This window comes from Rhinolophus ferrumequinum, chromosome 19 (assembly GCF_004115265.2).
Source record: "Rhinolophus ferrumequinum isolate MPI-CBG mRhiFer1 chromosome 19, mRhiFer1_v1.p, whole genome shotgun sequence".
Classification (NCBI taxonomy): domain Eukaryota; kingdom Metazoa; phylum Chordata; class Mammalia; order Chiroptera; family Rhinolophidae; genus Rhinolophus; species Rhinolophus ferrumequinum.
In genome coordinates, this window is record NC_046302.1 from 18496432 (window position 1) to 18504766 (window position 8335).

Consider the following 8335-nt stretch of genomic DNA (forward strand, 5'->3'; position numbering starts at 1 on the left):
CAAACTTAATTGTCACGAAGTGAAAGAAAGAAAGAAGTAAGAAATATAAACTTTATAAAGGTGGCTAAGGATGCTTTTTATTGGTGAGTCTAGTTATTATTGTTGGCATGTAAAATGCAGCTGTTTGCAAATTCATATCTCTTAATTTGGCACAAGGTAGCAATTTAAAGGAAAAAACTATGGATGGAAAAAAAAAATCACTGCTTACAACAGCACACAGAACCAGAGTGAGGCAATTTTGATTGCATGTCTCCTCAAGTTGGAGAATTCATTAGCACCTATATAGTACTTAGGTAATTTCAGACAAAGCAAGTTGCAATATTTAACCACAAGTTCATTTTCCTCTGTAGTTCTATAACTTCATTTTAGAAGTTTAAGTACACCAATTACTTCAACATTAAATACAGTTATAAAATACTCATTTCTTTTAAGACTTGATCTATCTTAGATTTTTTTAAGTAATAAATTCTCAAAGGTTTATTCTACTATTTAAGTTAATTTTATCTGTATTGGAAAATATACTATATTGCTTTTTTCTATTAAATTGTAAATAAATTATAATTTACTTTGGTCTTTTAATGGTAAATAATGCTTAAGGTAACTGACTAGCTCCTAACTGTTCTCACTTCACTGGAAACTGTCTCTGGTCAACAAGGATGGACCCATGTGTACTAAATAGCCTGACCCTGGTCAAAGCTGAGTTATTGGGGTGGATATATAATCTAACCTCTGTCAATCTGATTTTTCTTCCTGGGGATTTGGAATTAAAACTCAATTAGAATCAGCTAAGTCTGCTTACTTAAGTTGAATTGCTGCCCGGAGGACTTTTTCTCCCCCATTAACACTAATAAGCAACAGTAACAAAGGTAAAAATTTATTATCTTACCAACAAATAGCAGTGCTATGAGCTGAATTATGTCCACCTCCAAATTCGTATGTTGAAATCCTAACATTCAGTACCTCAGAATGTAATTGTATTTAAAGATAAGGTCTTTAAAGGAGTAATTAAAATGAAGTCATTAGGGTGGGTCTTAATCCAATATGACTGGTGTCCTTACAAGAGACAAGAAATTTGGATGCAGATATATACAGAGGGAAAACACAAGGTGACGGTAGCCATCTACAAGCCAAGGAGAGAGGCTTGGAACAGATTCTTCTCTTATGGTTCTCAGAAGAAACTAACCCTGCTAATACCTTGATTTCAGACTTCTAGCCTACAGACTGTGAGAAGATAAATGACTGTCTGTTAAGCCACTTAATCTATGGCACTTTGTTACAGCAGCCCTAGCAAACTAATATATTCATAAAAAGATGTGTCCTTGTTTGAGTTGCTTATGATAGAATATAAAAGCCTGAGGGCATAAGTATCAGAAGCAACAGAAACAAAGGAGGTGGTAAAACTACTCTATGACACCAGAAAAATCTGTTTTCCTCCTGAGGAAAGAAGGAGAAAGAATTCAGCAGCAAAGTTTAGAGTGGAAGAACTTTTGTGGGTGAAGGACCAAATGAAATTTCTCAGGAGTCACTAAAGGTATCTCCAACAATCAGTGCTGGTTATATTGCTGTGATATAAACCTCAAAACCTTCAACAGAGGAGATCCAACATGGCGGAGCAGATAAACACTGTGTCTGCTTCCTTCTGTGACCAAATTAAAATTACAAGTAGATTACAGAACAATCAACCTGGAGAACCATCTGAAGTCTGGCAGAAGAGAAGTTTTATAACTAAGGATATAAAGAAGAAGCCACGTTGACACTGATAGGAGGGGTGGAGACATGAAACGGACTGGCCCCAAACCTTTATGTGGTGGTTGAGAACCAGGCGGGATATCTTGGCCAGGGAGGTTCCCCCTGGAGGAGTAAGAGACAACAGCCCCACATCGACCTCCCCAGCCCAGAGTACTGGTTGTCAGGAAGAGACCCCACAGAATCTGGCTGTGAAACACAGTAGGGATTCTGACAATCCAGGTGGCGCAAAAGCTGCAGGAAACCCAGACATCCTCTTAAATCACCCATGCAGACTCACTCACAGGCACTCACCTTGGGCTTTGACAGAGGGACAGTAACTTGGGGGACGTCGGAGCGAGGGGTGAAGTCAAGTGATCATTTTCCCTGTATGTGGTCTTTCTCCCATGCAGCCAGCAGGCAGGTGCCATCTTTCCTGTGTTGAGCCTGCCCCCTCCAACCAATACTGAATCTGATTGGCCTGGTGATCTCTGCTGCTCTACCCTGCTTATCCCCTGAGACACCACCCTACCCAGCTCACCAAACACCAGCGGCACTTTCTCCAAGAACAGCTAGCCCTGCCCTCATTGCATCCTTTCTTAAAAAACTACTGGCCCAAGACATGGAAACAACCAAAATGTCCTTCGATAGATGAATGGATAAAGAAGTTGTGGTATATATACACAATGGAATACTACTCGGCGGTAAGAAAAGATGATATAGGAACATTTGTGACAACATGAATGAATCTTGAGAGTATAATGCTAAGCAAAATAAGTCAGACAGAAAAAGCAGAGAACCATATGATTTCACTGATATGTGGTATATAAACCAAAAACAACAAAAGAATAAGACAAACAAAAACTCATAGACACAGACAATAATCTAATGGTTACCAGAGGGTAAGGGGAGTGGGGGGTGGGAGATGAGGGTAAGGGGGAACAAATATATGGTGATGGAAGGAGAACTGACTCTGGATGTGAACACACAATGGGATTTGTAGATGATGTAATACAGAATTGTACACCTGAAATCTACATAATTTTACTAACAATTGTCACCCCAATAAATTTTTAAAAATTAAAAAATTTAAAAAAAAAACTACTGGAGTCCACAGGACCCAGGCAAGTGACAGCTGGCTTTGGTGTATGCTAAGACTTGTTGAGTAGCTCCAGGCACAGCACTGGCATCAGACCAGTCTACACTAACCTGTTAACCACAACTCTTCCCACTCTAGTTGACTCCCTGAAATCCTGCCTCACTCAACTTGTGTACCACATGAGGCTTTATCAGGGGCTGAACCTTAAGAGAGCTGGCAGGCCTCAGGGTGTCCTGGCTTTTTGCGGAGCTACCCCAGGCCCAGTACTGGTGGCAGCTCACTTCACAGTGTGGCCTCTCCCATGCACCTCCAAGGTTAGCACAGGCAGCAAACAACCACAGAACACTTTGTAGCTCCTACCAAGTAGTCCTCAGCCGGTCACAGGCAGTGGGTGACCAGGGCCTGCACCGGAGCTCCTTGCAAGAGGCCTCAGAACCAACATACTTGAAGATTGGCTTCAGACCACAACAGAAAACCACCCACTTAGCCCTACAAGTGGCACACCCAAAAAGCAGTCTCAACAGGCACCAGAAGTCCACTCAGTGTGGTAAACCCCCTGCACAGCAGCCCATAAGCTGTGGACATGGCCAAACCCCACAGCCAATCAGCCTGAGGGTCAATCCCATCCAGTGACATGTCAATAGCAATCAAGATTCAACTATAAGAGAAAGACACACACAATCCACACAAGGGACACTCCTAGAGCACATAGAGTAGGTGACCAGGGAGACTGTGCCACTGGGTCCCACAGGACACCTACTACATAAGGCTACCTGGTCAAGATTGGGAGACATAAAAGATCTACTTAATACATAGAAACAAACAGAGAGACAGCCAAAATTAAAAAAATTAAATAAAAAAAGAAGAAAGAAATACATCCCAAAGGAAAGAACAGGAGAAAGAACTGTTCTATCCCAGAAATAGAACTAAACAACATGGAGTCAAGCAACCTACCAGATACAGAGTTCAAAACAATGGTTATAAGGATGCTCAAGGAAATTCTGCCAAAAATCAAAGTTGTTTCTCAGCTTCAGGGCTACCTCTGCTCTATGTTTGCTCTCACAAATGGGGTTTATCATTACAAACAGGTGTTCAAAATGTATTATGAAGAACCTAATTAAGTGTCTGATCTGTTAAAAAAAAAAAAGGGAGGGGAGGGTATGCTCGAGGAACATAGTGAGGACATCAACAAAAAGATAGCAAGCATAAAACAGGGCATAGAAACATAAAAAAGAACAACCAGTCAGAAGTGAAGAATATAACTGAAATGAGGAATGCACTGGAAGGAATCAACAGCAGACTAGATAAAGCAGAAGATCAAATCAACAGCTTGCAAGACAAGGCAGCAGAAAACACACAATTGAATTGAAACAGCAAAAGTAAAAAAGAATTTTTAAAAATGAGGATAGTTTAAGAGACCTCTGAGACAACATCAAGTGTAACAATGTTTTCATCATAGGGATACCAGAAAGAGAAGAGAGAAAGCAAGGAATTAAGAGCCTAGTTGAAGAAATAATGACTGAACACTTTTGTAGGAAATAGACATAGAGTCCAGGAAGGACAGAGAATCCCAAACAGGGTGAACCCAAACAGTTAATGAACACCTAGATACATTATAATTAAAATGGCAAAGGTTAAAGACAAAGAGAGAATCCAAAAAGCAGCAAGAGAAAGGCAACTGGTAACTTATAAGGGAGCTCTGATAAGACTGTCAGGTGATTTCTCAACAGAAACTTTGCAGGCCAAAAGGGATGGGCACAAAATATTCAACGTGATGAAAAGCAAGGACCTACAACTAAGATTACTCTACTCAGTAAAGCTATCATTTAGAATTGAAGGACAGGTAAAGAGCTTCCCAGACAAGAAAAACTAAAGGAGTTCATCATCACCAAACCAGTATTACAAGGAACGTTAGAGGGATTTCTTTAAGATTAAATAAATAAATAAATATTATAAATAATAAAATGGCAATAGCTACATATATATCAACAATTGCCTTCAAAGTAAATGGATTTAATGCCCGTCTCAAAAGACACAGGAGAGCTGAATGGATAACAAGACAAAACCCTTACATACACTGCCTACAAGTGAATCACTTCAGATGAAGACACACACAGATGGAAAGTAAAGGGATGGAAAAAGATATTTCATAAAATGAAAATGAAAACAAACAAAAAAACTGAAGCAGCAATACTTATACCATACAAATTAAACTTTAAAACAAAGGCTATAACAAGAGACAAAGAAGGACCCAGTAATCCTATGTCAGGGTATTTATCTAAAGAAACTCAAACACTACTTCAAGAAGACATGTGCATCCTATGTTCTTTGCAATATTGTTTACAATGGCCAAGATGTGGAGGAAGCATGGGTGTCCATTGATGGATGAATGGATAAAGAGGAGCTGGTACATATATACAATGGAATATTGCTCAGCCAGGGAAGGGAAGGGTTCTTACCATCTGTGGCAACACGGATGGACCTGGAGGGTATTGTGCTGCGTGGAGTGAAAGACAAAGAAAGACAGATGCAATGTGATTTTGCTTATATGTGGAATCTAAAGGACAAAATAAATAAACAAAACAGAAACAACTCATAGATACAGAGAAAATATTGATGGTTGCCAGAAAGGAGGGGATTAGGGGTGAGTGAAAAAGGGGAAGGGATTAAAAGTACAAATTGGCTGTTACACGGTAGTCATGGGGATGTAGGATATAGTATAAGGAATATAGTCAATAATATTGTAATACCTATGTATAGTGTCAGATGGGTACTAGATTTGTTGGGGTGATAGATGGGAAGGGATTGGGGAGCAGGGTGAAAAAGGTGATGGTTGTTTTTGCTATGCAGAAACCTTTTAGTTTGATGTAGTCTCATTTCTTTATTTTTGCTTTTGTTCCCTTTGTTTTCAGTGTCAAATCCAAAAATCATTGCCAAGACCAATGTCAAAGAGCTTACCCCCTATTTTTTCTTCTAGAAGTTTTATGGTTTCAGGCCTTATGTTTAAGTCTTCAGTACGTTTTGAGTTGATTTTTGTATATGGTTGAAGATAGTGGTCCAGTTTCATTCTTTTGCATGTGGCTGTCAAGTTTTCACAGCACCTTTTATTGAAGAAACTATACTTTCTCCATTGTATATTCTTGGCTCCTATGTAGAAGATTAATTGAGCATATATGCATGGGTTTATTTCTGGGCTCTCTATTCTGTTCCATTGATCTATGTGTCTGTTTTTATGCCTATACTATAATGTTTCAACTATCAGAGTTTTGTAATATAGTTTGAAATCAGGGAGTGTGTGATGCTTCCAGGTTTGTTCTTCTTTCTCAAATTATTTTGGCGACTCGGGGTCTTTTGTGATTCCATATAAATATTAGGATTACTTGTTCTGTTTCTGTGAAAAATGTCATTGAAATTTTGATAGGGATTGCATTGAATCTGTAGATTGCTTTGGGTACCATGTACATTTTAACAACATTAATTCTTCGAATCCATGAACGTGAGATATCTTTTCATTTATTTGTGTCTTCTTCAGTTTTTTTTCATCCATGTTTTATAGTTTTAGTGCATAGATCTTTGACCTCCTTAGTTAAATTTATTCCTGAGCATTTTATTCTTTTTGATGCTATTGTAAGTGGGATTGTTTTCTTAATTTCTCTATCTGTTAGTTTATTGTTAGTATATAGGAACGCAACTGATTTTTGTATATTGATTTTGTATCCCAAAAATTCACTGAATTCATTTATTAGTTCTCATAGTTTTTTATGGATACCTTAAGGATTTTTATATATAATACCCTGCCATCTGTAATTTTACTTTCTCCTTTCTGCTTTTGATGCATTTTACTTCTTTTTCTTACCTAACTGCTCTAGCTAGACCTTCCAGTATTATGTTGAATGAAAGTGATGTGGGTGGCATCTTTGTCTTGTTCCTGAATTTAGAAGACATCCTTTTAGCTTTTCACCGTTAAGCATGAGGTTAGCTGTGGATTTGTCATATAGAACCTTCTTTATTTTGAGGTACATTCTTTCTATACCTAATTTGATGAGAGTTTTCATCATGAAAGTTTGTTGAATTTTGTCAAATGCTTTTTCTACATCTATGGAGACGATCATCTGATTTTATCCTTCATTTTGTTTATGGGGTGTATCACATTTATTGATTTGCATCTGTTGAAACATCCTTGTATCCTAAGAATAAATCCCACTTGATCATGGTATATGAATCTTTTAATGTAATGCTAAAATCTGTTTTCTAATATATTGTTGAAGATTTTTGCAACTGTGTTCATTAGGGATCTTGGCCTATTGTTTTCTTTTCATGTAGTATCTTTTCTGGCTTTTGTATCAAGTAATGCTGGCTTCATAAAATGAATTTGAAACTATTTCTTCCTCTCCCATTTTTTTTAGAAGAGTAGGTATTAATTCTTCTTTCAGTGTTTGGTATAATTCACTTGGGAAGCCCTCTGGTCTTTTCTTCTTTCAATATTTGGTAGAATTCACTGGTGAAGCCACATGGTCAAAAGCAAGAGCCTTTCCACTTCTGCGTATGTACCCAAAGAAACCCAAATTTAAAACTTAGAGGGGACATGTGCATCCATATGTTCATTGCAACATTGTTTATAATGGCCAAGATGTAGAGGCAGCCTGGGTGTCTGTTAATGGATGAATGGATAAAGAGGAGGTGGTACATATGCATATATACAACAGAATGTTGCTTGGCCATGGAAGGGAATGAGTTATTGCCATCTGTGGTGGCAGGGATAGACCTAGAGAGTATTGTGCTAAGTGGAGTATGTCAGGCAGAGAAAAACAGACGCAATGTGATTTTGCTTATATGTGGGCTCTAAAGAACAAAACAAAGAAACGAACAAAACAGAAACAAACTCATAAATACAGAATACATTTTGATTGTTGCCAGATGGAAGGGTAGTTTGAGGGGTGGGTGAAAAAGAGGAAGGGATTAAGAAATACAAATTGGTTGTTATAAAGTAGTCATGGGGATGTGGGGCACAGCATAAGGAATATAGTCAATAATATTGTAATAACTATATATAATGCCAGCTGGGTACTAGACTAGTCAGGGGAATCACTTCTTAAATTATATAAATGTCTAACCACTATGCTGCACACCTGAAATTAATATAATATAATATTAAATGTCAACTGTAATTGAAAATTTTAAAAAGAGGGAAAAAAGGGAAAGGGAATATAAAGACCAAAATTTCAGAAATGATACAAATAAGTCATGGGGATGTAATGTACAGCATAGGGAATATAGTCAATAATGTTGTGATTGCATGGTATGGTGTCAGATTGTTGCTGGACTTATGGTAGTCACTTCATTAGGTATATAAATGTCATTGGGTATATGTTGTACACCTGAAACTAATATAATATTTATTGTATGCTAGCTATGTTTTAATAATCTTCTTTTAGAAAGCCAGGACTTTTCTTTGTTGGAAGTTTTTTGATTACTGATTCAATTTCCTTACTATTAATAGTACTTGGTCTG